We start from the raw sequence: 14,097 nt of genomic DNA, 5'->3' as shown, positions 1-14,097 counted from the left end.
CTCTCTGAGCCTCAGTTTCTTCATCCATAGAATAAAGATAAGCATACCTGTAGTACTTACCTCCCAAATGTGTTATGAGGATCAAATGAAATATTTTGTAAAATACTTTGAATACTTTAAAAGTCAGTTCAGCAGGTATTAAGCACCAAGCTCAATGTTTGGCCTGGGGATAAGAAAGAAAGAAAGGAAGAGAGAGACAGACAGAGAGAGAGAAAGGGGGAGAGACAGAGACAGAGAGACAGAGAGAGAGACAGAGAGAGAGGAGAGAGACAGAGAGAAAGAGAGGAGAGAAAAACAGAGAGAGAGAGAGAGGAAAGAGAGAAAGAGACAGAGAGAGAGAGAAGAATATCTTGTCCTCAAGATTATGTTCTAAAAGAAGGAAAATATAATCAAATATTCACATGGGTGAGTAATCTTGGAAAAGGTGGGGACTCAATCCACGTATAAAGGATATTGTCGGGGCATCTAGGTGGCACAGTGGATAGAGCACCAGCCCTGAAGTCAGAAGGACCTGAGTTCAAATCTGATGTCAGACCAGATACTTGACACTTACTAGCTGTGTGACCCTGGGCAAGTCACTTAACCCCAATTACCTTGCCAAAAAAGAAACAAACCAAAAAAATAGTTAAAGGATATTGTCGGTCAACAAGCAATTATTAAGTGCCTGCTGTGTGCCAGATGATGATGGTAGGTTGCCACTGACAAGGGAACAGGCTTGTCTTTTCTTAGAAAGAAAATGGATTTTTAGGGGGAACAAGGTCAGATTTAAGCTGCAGGATTTAATTTAGATTTTTGAAAGAACTTCCTCACTGTGAGCTGGGAAACATCAGGGCATTTTGGGCAGTGGGGGTGTGTGGAAAACATTAAGAACTACGGAAATTAGGAAAGGCATCTTGTGGAATGTGTGAGAGGGAATAATGTGAAAAATCAGTTTTGGAGCCATATTGTGAAGGACTATAAACACCAGAAAAGTTTGCATTCTATCTTGGTAGCAGTAGGGAGCTACTTGACCTTTTTGAGCAGGGAAGTGACATAGTTAGATTTGTGCTTTAGGAAGATTGACTTAACACTTGTGGGAAGGATAGATTGGAAAGGGGAGAGACTGGATGCTGGAAATTCAACTAATGGGTTACAGAAATGGTTTAGTGGAGGGGTGATAAGGGCCTTGGGCCCCTTGAGTAGGGGCAGATAGGTGTCAAAGTGGATAGAGCACTGGGCTTGGAATCAAGAAGACTATAAAAATAAGATGCTAATATGAATCACAAGAATCAGGAAGACTGTAATAATGAGACTATGATGTAAGACTGTAATCATTAGACTAGTCTGGCCTCAGACCCCTTCTAGTTGTGTGACCTTTGGCAACTCACTTAACCTTGTTTACCTCAGTTTCCGCCTCTGTAAAATGAGCTGGGGAAGGAAATAACAAACCACACCAGTATCTTTGCCAAGAAACCCCCAAATGGCATCATAAAGACACAACTGAAAGGACTACACAACAGCAATGAAAGCCTCATCTTTTGGAGTTAGGGAGGAAGGAGGATGAGAGAAGAAAGGGCTGATCTGAAGACGTTGTGTAGTTAGAATCAACACATTTGGGCAACTGATTGGATATGTTTGGGTGAGGAAGAATGAGGATTCTAGGATGATTGTGTGATAGCCTGTGTGACTCAAAGGCTTGGGGTACCCTAAATAGAAAGAGAGAATTTAAAAGAAGCCGTGAAAGTAGGGGGAAAGATAGAGTTCTATTGTGGATGGTTTGAATTTGAGATGCCTATGGGACATTAGGTAGAGATGAAGGAGTAGAGTTGGGGAGATGAAGGCTGGATAAATAGATTTGGGAGGCCTCTTCAGAGATGAGAGTGAGTGCATAGTATCATGAAGCTCATGAGATCATCTCCTGGAGGGAGAAGAGAAGAAGCCCCAGGAAGAGAAAAGCAAACTTCAGGAGGACTACGGGAGGGATGGGGTTGATCCTACAAAGGCGACTGAGAAGGAATGCTCATACAGGGGGAGATAGTATTGTCACCAAAACCAAGGGAAAAGAATACTCAGGAGGAAAAGGTGATTAACAATGTCAAAGGAGCATCAAAACAGATGAGGACAGAATAAGGTCACTGTATTTAGCACTTAAGAGACTGTTGGTAACCTCCAAGAGGGCAGTTTCATTGGATTGCAGATTGCAAAGGATTGAGTAGTAGGATGTGAGGAAGTAAAAGCAAGGAGTGTGAGCAGTTTTTTTCCCCCCTAGAAGTTTGGCTGTGAAAGGAAAGAGAGAGGGGAGGGGGGGGGGGGGGGAGATGATAGCAAGGGTGAAGAAAAGGTTTTTTTAAGACTTCCATGTTTACAAACAGCTTGGTAGGGGTCAATGGATAGGAAGAGGTAGAAAATTAATGTGTGTGGGGGGGTGATAATTGAAACAGAAGCTTCAGGAAGAAGGGATCAAGGACACAATCAGAAGGTTTGGCTTTACTAAGGAGAAAGACCACCAATTCCTCCAAGATAGGAGCAAAGGGAAAAGAGAATAGGGGTTGACACTGAGGGGATTTGAGATATAAAACTGAGGAAAGGAAGGGATTCATGATTGATGGCCTCAATTTTTTTTTTTTGGTGAATTATAAAATTCCTCTGCTAAGTGTGGTGGGGGGGGGGCGGAGATAAGAGGAAGTATGGAACAGCTGATTTAGTGAGATCAGTAGAGAATCCAACCCGGAAGAAGAGTACAACTGGTATGCAACGGTAAGTCCTAAGTTGATGGTGTTGTTCAGTCATTTTTCAGTTGTGTCCAACTCTTTGTGATTCCATTTGGTGTTTTCTTGGCAAAGATACTGGACTGGTTTGTCATTTCCTTCTCCAAGATGAGGAAACTGAGACAAGCATGTGACTTGCCCAGGGTCACACAGCTAGGAAGTGTCTGAGGCCAGATTTGAATTCAAGAAAATGAGTCTTCCTGACTCCAGGCCTGGTCCTCTGTGCACTGTGGTACCATCTAGCTGCCCTCAGTTGATGTTAGATAAGATAAATTTGTATCGGACCTAGATAGGTTAGCTTTTTGACTACCTATAGCAGTGCCCAGCAGGAAAATAGGCATTGAGAAGATGGGTGGTAGGAATAATCCAAAATTGGAGTTTGGAAAGGGATGAGGGGCAGTAGGAAAGGGGTGGGAGGGTTGGATGAGGGATTGAGGACAGTATAAAATTGAACTGATGAAGGGTCAAGATTTTGAAGGGAAGAAAGTGAGGGCAGAGCAGGGGCAGTAATCTGGGGAGGTAGGGAGGGGCGTAATGACTGGAGATTACGTTGAGGAAGGACAATAGGTTAGGAGAGGTGAGGTACAGGGTGAGACACAAACCCCAGGAAGCAGGAAGAACTTTAGCCCAGATAATCAAATAGATAGATATAAAGTTAATAAGGGAGGAAGTCAGCTCCAATGAAGAGGAACAGCCTGGAGTGAAAAGAGTTACAAAATTGAGAGGAAGCAAGGCGATCAGCTACAGTCAGTAGAAACAAGATGATGAAAGCACTGCCCTGAGCTGTGAGCAGAGTTGGCAAGACGCTGAGGGAGGGCCAGGACTAGCCTCTGTTAACCGGTTGAGGACCCCAGTTGAAATGGTACTACTCAAACCCGAAGATGGGGCTATGCCACTCAGCAAGCTGAGGCGTGAGTGAAATGACCAGGGAGAAGAGGCTTTGGGGCCCACTCTGAGCCACACCTGATAGCACAGCTGTGGGAGGGCTGGCTTTCTTTTGCAGCTGTGAAGGGTTTCCCCCCTGCCTTTTATGCCAGTTAGATTCTTCTCTACTTCAGCCCTCCTGCTCTGGTCCCAGCCCCAACCCTCTGTCTTCCCCTGGTAACAATCAGGACTTTCTCGATTTCTCTCCCAGGCTAAATTGGGAGTGTGAAGATGCTTTTCTTCCCAATTTAGCTTTTGTATTAAAGTGAGAATTGGAAATGACTGGAAGACAGCCTTCCATTACTTTGTATGCATCTTCATTTAGGCAGGGGGTGGGCAGAGAGAATCCACTCACTATTCTCTGTTTCTAGCCCAGAGGCACAGGGAAAATGATGGGGGCATTTTCCCCATTCACATGGGGCTCTCTGCCCTCACATCGGAAAGTAGCTCTTTAGTTTTAAGGTTGACTTTTTTTCCTCTCTGAATGAAGGGCAATTCAAAAGGCAGCTTGATAAGCACAAAGCACATTGAACTTTGGAGTCACAGAATCTCAGCTCAAATCCCGGGGCTCCCACTTACTACTTGTTTGACCTTGGGCAAATCATTTAACTTAACTGACCTTCAGTTTCATCTCTAAAGTGAGGGTGCTGGAGTAGACAATTTCTAGGTTTTCTTGCAACTCTAAATCTATGAAGCTGTGCCTGTTACTTAAAAAAAAACCCCAAGAGAAGGAATAAGTGTGTGTGTGTGTGTGTGTGTGTGTGTGTGTGTGTGTGTGTGTGAAGAACTATAATGTTTGCAGTCTGTCCTCAATTTAGCAAGTATTTATTAGGTTCATAATGCCAGGCACTATGCTAGGTTCTGGGGATAGAGGTGGAAATGAACCAGTCCCTGCCCTCACAGAGCGTACATTCTACTGTTAAGAAACAACATGTATGCAAATAAGAAGAAAAAAAACTGACTAGAGTTAGAAACGTTGGTCTCAAATCCCACATATGACAATTACTGCTGGTATGACCTTGGGCAAGTCACTTAAACTGTTAATAATAATAATAATAAAGAATAGTAATAACCAGCACTTACAAATCACTTTAAAGGTTTGCCACACAAGGCTGGAAGAGGTGAAGTGACTTGCTCAGGGTAACACATCTATTATCTCTGGCAGGATATTAACTCTGATTTTCCTGATGCCAAGTCCTGTGAGGATTGAACTCTAAGGATTGCCTCTGAGGGCCCTTCCAACTCATGATCCATGATCCCAAGTAAATAAAACATTTTTGTTTTAGTCAGCACCTGTGATTTCATTGACACAGGGAATACTTGGAAAGGGAACCCCTCCCAACCCAGATGGGCAACTATTTTGCAATTTACAGCATTAGAGATGTTGCCTGTGGTGCTGACAGGTTAATTAACTTGCCCAAAGTCACCCACCCAGATTGTATTAAAAGGCGAGACTTCCTGAATCTGAAGCTCTCTAGCCACTATTCATACTATACTGTATTTGCCAAGCAAATACAATGTAATTTTGGGGGAGGAAAAGTACTTAATCTACCTAGAGAAATCAAGAAGGGTCTATACCAAGAGGTAACCTTTGGGCTGAGCATTGAGGGGAGCTAGGGATGCCAAGAGGCAGAAGTAAGGAGGAAGAGCATTCCAGGCCTAGGAAGAGGCACAGAAGCAAGAGAAAAAAGTGTCATCTGCAAGGAACAGAAGGTCGACTAGTCTGGCTAGAACAGTAAATCAATCTGGAAAGATAAGCTAGAGTCGGAATGGGAAGAGTTATAAATGCTAGAGGAGGATATATTTTATCCTAGAGGCAAGGACAAGTCATTATGGTTTCTTCAGCAGAGGAGGGACAGGGGCCAACTTGAGCATTAGGAATCTATACATTTGGCAGCTGTGTGGAGGATGGACTGGAAAAAGGAGACAGCGGAGGCAGGAAGTCCAATCAGGAGGCTGGTGCAGTAGTTCACAGGAAAGAGGTGGGGTAGAATTGGGGTGGTGGAGGTGAATAGAGGGAAAGGGATAGGACTGATCTTGGGGGGAACTGGCAAGATTTAGCAACTGATTGGCTCTAGAGGGATGAGGTAGATGGACCTGGACCACAGCTTCCCTTTTCCCCTAAGGAACTGGGGCCAAGAATTTCTTAGAGAAAGAAAGGGATTCAAGTAATAGTAATTGATATTTACATAGTACTTTAAAGTTTCCAAAATGCTTTACATACATTATCTTATAAAGCTTGACAACCCTGGTAGTTTTTTTGAGTGTATGCATACACATACATATGTATGTATAGATGTGTATATTTACATACAACATAAATAGAAAATAAAGTATCAATATTCACTCTTCCCAAACATTGGTTTTCCTAATTACAAGTATAAGAAACATAAGTAGTGCTTTCTTTGATGGGAGATTAAAGTTTATTTATTAAGAATATGTAAATCTTGTCAGACTCAACTAAGAAGATACTATTTATATAAACATACGTACCTATGTACATACATACCCATATACAAACATATATACCTACATACCCCTACCACTTATACACATGTGTACATACATGATAAAATGTGTGTATATACACACATCATATATATCACATATGTATACTCATACTATATATATGACATATGTTATATATACATACACATGCATACACCTTGCAGTCTCATCAGTGTGGGAAACTCATCATGTGGAAACGTGAAAGTCCCCTCTGCTGACTGATGCACTTACACCGTAACTTACCAAGTTTTAGAGAGTTGCGAGGTACTAGACCTGTGCCCATAGTCTGTGTCCGAGGCAGGACCCAAACCTGAGTCTTCTTGACTCCAAGACTGGCCCACTCTCCACTACATGCTGATGCCTTTTAGATCAGACAGAACTCAAAGGAGGATATAGCCTCAGAGAGGTCTGGGAGGGTATAACCCATCCACCTTGGGCATTTTGGGAGGAAGGGAAGCTAGCTCTCCATGTACCTTTAAATCCATTCCTACCCTCTTTGGAAAGCTGGGGCCATAAGGGGACGGACGTGGGGAAAATGGGCTCAGATTGCAGCAACAGAGACAAGCGTTAGATATTAAGAACATCATCTTGCTTGCATGACAGGATTCCAAGGAGAGATGTGGACAGTCTTTTCCCATATAGCTCTTCTCTCCTCTCCACGCCACATCTGTCTAGGATACCTTCTAGACCAGAGTTATGGGATTAGGTCCTAGTTCTAATGGGAGAAAACAAGGTTGTGGCATAATCTCAGTTCATAGAACTGAAGAGAGAAAAGTCAAAGGAGAATCCGTGGGGGAAAGAGAGAGAGACAAGGATGCAGTTCCTAACCTTGAGTGGCTTGGGGGTGACGTGTCACCCATTGGGTGGCACTTCCTTTCTCAACACCTCTCAGGGTCCCTGAATGACAGTGGTGTCTAAAGGAGGCTGGTGTGAAACCAGCCATCCGTATTTCCGGCGTGGCTCAGATGAGTAGCATCATTTTGTTGACCTCCCCCCCCCCATCTGGTGTAATAAGTAAGGCAGCCCAAGGTTGGGAACAGTTTCAGGAGGAATCCCAGCTAGTGTACTGGTAGGGAAGGAGTGGAGTGAATTGCCATCTTCCTCGAATCATTCATTCCCAGTGCTTCCCCCTTAGGAGAATCTAAACATGAGGAATGAAGCAATACAGAGTAAAGAGCTGGTCTTGGAATCAGGTTAGATCTAAGTTTGAATCCCACCACTCTTACTTGCTAATATGGGCAAGCTTTTCTAAGCCTCAATTTCTTCATCTGCAAAATGGGGATAATAATACCTGTAGCACTTACCTCACGGGTTATTGGTAGGCCATCAAATGAGATGTAAGGCACTTTGCGCTTTTAAAGTGCTACGTCAATGTCAGCAAATAAATAAGAATAGGGAAAGTCCACATGGTTCAAATTTTGACTGGGGTTGGTTGTTGGGAGAAGCTCTGGTAAGAAAGAGGACAGTGATGGAGGGACATGGGAGGAAGAGGAACAGGGGCTGTAGAATTGCTAAAAAGGAGACAGGCAGGGAGAAAAAGGTACAGAGTCCCTTGGATTATGTGCATTTTGACAATCTAGGAACAATATGCAAAGGAAATATGAAACTTGAGAATGCTTTTGAGTTAACAGCCCTGGTACTTTGACTAGAAGGCCTGCAGCTCTGAGTCTGGAGATTTCCCGGGCTTAACCTGCCTCTATCTTGATCACCAATATCCTTATCTCCCTTGGACTGAGTCATGGGGAGGAGTGCCACTAAGGTTTAATGAAGTACGCCGAGCAGACTTCAGTGCCTACCAGTTTACTTACAGGTTCTGAGACTTGGTACGTAGTGTAATTATATCACCATTTCTGAAGGCCTGACATAGGATTAGAGGGTGGTACTTACATACTGGGGCATCCGTTTCCCTCTCCACCAAAGACGGCTTTCACATCTTGGGGGCAGAGAATTTCTTTCTTTCTTTTTTACATGTTAACAATAAGGCTAATGTTTATATAGTGCTTTAAGGTTTTCATGGCAAAGTGAACAGAGAGCCAGCCAAAGTGACCTGGGTTCAAGTTCTGCCTTTGACACAGACTGGCTATGCGATCATGGGGATGTGATGGAAGCCCTTAGAATTCTAAATCAGAAGTGTCAAACATATAGCCTACAATACTCCCAAATGCAGCCAAAATCAGATTAAAAGGTAGTTGGGAAATATTTTAACACAATAACTAAAAATACAATAAAACAAAGCTAATGATACATTTAAAAACTAAGTCAATGTGTGGCCCAAAGGAAAGCTTATGTAAGGCTTAGTGACCCTACTTCTTTTTCCTCCCTTATTAATTTTTTTCCCAATTACATGTAAAAATAGTTTTCAACATTCATTTTGGTAAAATTTTGAGTTCTGAATTTTTCTCCCTCCTTTCCTCCCCTTCCCCTTCCCCAAGCAATCTGATATAGGTTATACATGTACAATCATGTTAAACATATTTCCACATTAGTCATGTTGTGAAAGAAGAATCAGAACAAAAGGAAAAAACCACAAGAAAGAAAAAACAAAACCAAAAAAAGTAAAAATAGTATGCTTCAATCTGCATTTAGACTCTCAGTTCTTTCTGTGGATGTAGTTAGCATTTTCCATCATGAGTCTTTTGGAATTGTCTTGAATCATTATATCGCATTGCACAGTGTTGCTGTTCCTGTGTACAATGTTCTCCTGGTTCTGCTCACTTCACTCAGCATCAGTTCATGTAAGTCTTTCCAGGTTTTTCTGAAATCTACTGGCTCATTATTTCCTATGGCACAATAATATTCCACTACATTCATATACCACAACTTGTTCAGCCATTTTCCAATTGATGGGCATCCCCTTAATTTCCAGTTCTTGGCCACCACAAAAAGAGCTGCTATAAATATTTGTGTACATGTTGGTCCTTTCCCCTTCTTTATGATCTCTTTAGGATACAGACCTAGTAGTGGTATTGCTGGATCAAAGAGTATGCCCTTTTGGTTGCCCTTTGGGCATAGTTCCAAATTGCTCTTCAGAATGGCTGGATCAGTTCACAGCTCCACAAACAATGCGTTAGTGTTCGACTTTCCCCACATCTTCTCTAGCATTTATCATTTTCCTTTTCTGTCATGTTAGCTAATCTGATAGGTGTGAGGTGGTACTTCTGAGTTCTTTTGATTTGCATTTCTCTAATCACTAGTGATTTAGAGCATTTTTTCATATGATTACAGATAGCTTTAATTTCTTCCTCTGAAAACTACCTGTTCATATCCTTTATCAACTGGGGAATGACTTGCATTCTTTTAAATTTGACTCAGTTCTCTGTATATTTCAGAAATAAGACCTTTATCAGAAACACTGACTAGAAAAATTGTTTCCCAGCTTTCTGCTTTCCTTCTGATCTTGGTTGCATTGGTTTTGTTTGTGCAAAACCTTTTTAATTTAATGTAACCAAAATTATCCATTTTGTATTTCATAGTGTTCTCTATCTCTTGTTTGATCATACATTCTTCCCTTTTCCGTAGATCTGACAGGTAAACTATTCCTTGCTCTGGCAGAGAATTTCTAAGAGCATTTTGGTCATACCTGTTTTTTTGAGCAGATACACACATATGTATAATTTTTTTTCAAAAAACTGGACCTATGGTCTTATGATTTCATCAGGGTACAGGGCACCTGGTAAAGAATTTGCTCTACCGTGGAAATCCCCATCTTTGCAAATTGTGGTCTTAGAAGGGCACTGAGGGTTTGTGACTTTCCCAGGATCTCATAGCCACTATGGGTCATAAGGCAAGGGGAGACACGGGGACTGGTCTTGCTTCCCCATTAGAAATTATAGTGGATAGAGAGCTGAGCAAGAAGACCTAGGTTCAACTTCTGCCTTTGGCACATACTGTGTGACTACATAGCTACTCCAAGACCAGAAAGTTACAGAAAAGGTGACAATCTACATTTGTAGAGGGGAATTCCTCACTCAGAGCTCCCTAGAAAGAAGCTACCAGTCTGGTAGTCAACATCCTCCTCCCAAAAATCTCTTGACAAGCAAGGGAAACACGTGCCGGAGGAGCGCTGCTGCATTGGGGGGTGGGGTGGGAACTGGGGACAAGGTGGGAGCTATTCTAAGAGAGAATCTCAGCCCAAGGTGGGCAACCTGACCACATGTGACCTTCTAGGTCCTCAAGTGAGGCCCTTTGACTGAATAAGGGCCACATTTGTGGACCTAGAAGGCCACATGTGGCCTTGAAACCCAGGTTCCCCACCCCTGTAGTCCTTAGAATCCTGACAAGGAAGGCTGCTCTTCCGAGGAGCCGTCTTTACTGTCACGTCTTCTTACGAGTGGGGCAAAGGAAGAGGAACCCTTCCAAAGGTTTATACTGAAAAACAAGACTATTCTTTCAGCTTGGGATGAGAAAGCTTCAGAATCCCTATGGTCTGGGCTGCATTGGGGAGAAGCATAAAGGGGGAAGCAGTGCCACCTAATGGACTTTTTGTGTTAGTACAGGCAGACTTTGATTGCAGGGGAGAATGAGAATGCCAACCTGGGGAGGAGGGGAGAGGAAAGTCAGGAGGTGGTCACTCAGCAGGCAATTATACCTTGCCAGGGTTGGCCTACCCCAGACAAGAAAACAGTAGATTGGGAGTGGGGAGGGTGGGGGAAGAGCTGTTGTTCCCTTCTCTGAAGTGTCATAGAGATCAGACATGCCAGTTTTGTTTCCCCCGAGGACCGAACCCAAGGGGAGGAGCTTGAACTTCATTCAGAAAGAGATGGATGGGGTTTAGAGACCTTTACAGAAGTCAGATGTGACATTGTGTTTCTCTGTGCCTTTAAGAAGAGGAGGGGTACATCTGACCAATGAGGAATGGGGTCTTCCTGCCTGGGAGCAGGGGCCTAACTTGTATGCACTGTCAAGCTCCTTCTCCTAGCCTAGATACAGTCTCTTTCCTCCACTTTCTCATTGCTTGTTTCCCAACACCTTAGGACTGTATAGGGGAAATGCAAGGACCCTAGTTCTAGGCAGCAACATTAGAAGCAAACCTAGGTTCTGAGATCTTGCTGACTTTCCTCTGACGCAACAGGCTGGAAATCCCAATTGAAGAATGTTTGCTCAGTGGTTGGACTTTTACAGGCAAGGAAAAAAGCAATCCAGAGCTGGGCATCAATGGGCACTGCTACAGACCTATAGGTGAAGGCAGGGTCTCAGGCTGGGCGAAGTAGCTCAGATAGGCCATAGCTCTTACCTCATCTTCCCTGGGCCCCTGAGGATGATCTCAGGGTATTCCTGAGCTTGGGATGGGACTGGATTCCTACTGGCTTCCCTTGCACACCCAGATCTTTCCCCTCACTTCTGCTCCTCTCTCACTTCCTCGCTGTTATTTGTCGAGAGTAGTGAAACAGGATGGAGGGGAGAGGGTGGGTTGTCACACACAATCCTGGGTGGAGGAGCAAAGGAGGAGAGAGGGCAGATTTGGGCCAGAGCCAGAGGCTTCTTTCTAATGTGTTCCAAACAACCCTCATTTATCTTTCCTCTCAGTGCACTAATAGCATAGGAGCAAGGCTGTAGTTCTAGAAGCCCTGGGTGTTTCCATGGCAACGGACAGATGTGCCTGGTAGCCTAGACTTGCTCATTCTGACGAGGAAAACCCTGGTGCACATAGCAAAGAAACAAACACCTGGAAAGTAAAGATGATTTCATTTCCTATCAACCATCACATGGTGGCATGGTGCAGACCCTGAAAAGGGAGTTAGGTTAGACACAGGAAAGGATTTCCTGGTAATTTTACTTTGGTAGTTATAACACAGGTCAAGGCCTTTCCTTCTTTGGGGACCTTTCAGAAGGGGAATGATATCTGCCCCCCCCATACCTCTTGCCTCTGAAATGAGAGAGGAGGTACTCTGGGAATGACCTTCATGAACATGGTTTAACAAGGAGATTCCCAAGGGCGTCATCCCAACAAGTTTCTCCTCTCTCTACTACTGACTCACCCCAAAGGGTTTCCTCCATTCCTTTCTGCATAGCTTGTGTGAGAGACCCCATCTGCCTGTTATAAATAACCGAGGAATCTGAGAAAGTCTCTCCTGATGCTCTGCAATTAATTATGCATGTAATGTTAAGAAGCACAGGTCTGGGTAGGGGGTGATTCAGAGAGGCCTTGTGGAGAATTTTTTGAGTTCTTTTCTGTTTCTGCTCTGTCCTCCAATGCCCTCTGCCTGGCCCTGCTTTGCAGGCATCTGGGGGAAACAGTGCTGCCTCTTAATCTATGTGATGACAGTGAAAAGGGCCTTGTGCCTCATTTGGGGAGAACATGCCAAGTTATTTGGGAAGGTGGCCCTTTTGGCCCCACTATCCATCCTGGTTGTTTTCTCCGTTTCCTATGTTTCTCGGTCATTGTTGTTATTGTTCAGTTGTTTTAGTCGTGTCCGACTCTTCATTACCTCATTTGGGGTTTTCTTGGCAAAGATACAGCAGCAGTTTGCCGTTTCTTTCTCCAGCTTATTTTACAGATGAAGAAACTGAGACAAACAGGGTTAAGTGCTCAGGGTCACACAGTTAGGAAGTCTGAGGCCAGATTTGAATTTAGGAAGATGAGTCTTCCTGACTCCAGGCCTGGCACTCCATCCACCGCACCACCTAGCTGTCCCTTCTGTCACTACCCCTCCTCTGATCTCATCTTTTCTCAGACATTGACCATCCTCATTCAACCCTTTAGATCAAAGTCCCAGAACCTGTTTTGAATGTTCCCCTATTTCTAGGTTAACTCTTTCTCTCCTCCCATGTCAATGAGTTTCTTTGCTCCTTTAGATGTATGCTAAAATCCATTTCTCAGGCTCCCTTCCCAGGACAATTCCCTCCTCCAACTGGGCACCTGCCCTCAGGTCCTGACTCCTTCCCCTTCTCTTTCTTCTCTTGCTCTGCCCCACTCCCCATCCCTGCTGCTCAGGTTTCCTCCTCCCCTCTCTTTTGGGGTTTCTCTACGGCACAGTTGAGCTAGACGCTGTCTGGACCTGCTCCTGCCCTGCCCCTGGCCCCAGTCCCAGGGTGTCACTGCTCCTTCTCTCTAGACCACTCATCTCCCTTGTCTCTTCTGAGCGTTTTTCCCCCTGGAGCTCCCACTGCCTCCATTTTGCTCACTGCTTCCCCCTAAAGTCTGGTGGGCTCAGCTCTGGTTCTGCTAGTGTCCTGCCCTTTCTCAGGTGTTTTCCCTCGGCTGGATTTCTTTACTTCTCTCTATCACTATCTGCTTCTCTCTGGATATCTTTTTCCCAAACTGCTTTCTTCCATGTTTTAGGCTAAGGGTCGTTCTCTTCAGATTTCTCCGGTCCTAGGCAGAGGCCTTCAGTACTTCCACCACCTCTGGCATCGCCCGAGTTTCCCAACTCCCTCCCCATCAGCTGGGGTAAAGGGAATGACAGTCTACACCTTCTCAACAACCCTCGTCTCTCAACTCTTTCCCTTCCTCTCTATTTCTTCTCCCTCTTTGCCTCTGTCTCTTCTCTCTGGACCTCATTCTTTACCTGTCTCTAGCTCTTTAGGTGTCTCTGGGCTTATTTCTCCTTGGTCTCTTTTTCTCCCCTGTCCACGTCCCAGAACGGACTCGGGCCCTGCCTTCCTCGGCCCCATGGCCTGATTTTGAATTCCCTCCCCCAGTGGGGCCTCTCGGGGTTGTGATCTTTGTTCTCAGAATTCCAGCTGTAGCCATTTGAGAGCTGTGCTGCCTCAGCATTCCCCCGGCCAGGCTTGCCCTCCTGCCCTCCCCTTGACATTGTCTCCCCACTGGGGGGAGGGGAGGGGCGCAGGGAGGCCTAAGCCAAAGAACTGCCTCTGGCACTCGTTTGGGCCTGTCCCCAGTGGGGCCCAGGGAAGGTCGAGGTGCTCTTATCTATGCCCAGCTGTACACTCCAGAACGTTAGTGCTCCATCGGAGA

The sequence above is a fragment of the Vombatus ursinus genome, unplaced genomic scaffold (genome assembly GCF_900497805.2).
Source record: "Vombatus ursinus unplaced genomic scaffold, bare-nosed wombat genome assembly UNPS02011572.1, whole genome shotgun sequence".
Lineage (NCBI taxonomy): Eukaryota > Metazoa > Chordata > Mammalia > Diprotodontia > Vombatidae > Vombatus > Vombatus ursinus.
The sequence above is the reverse complement of the archived record's forward strand: the minus strand, read 5'-3'. Positions refer to the sequence as shown.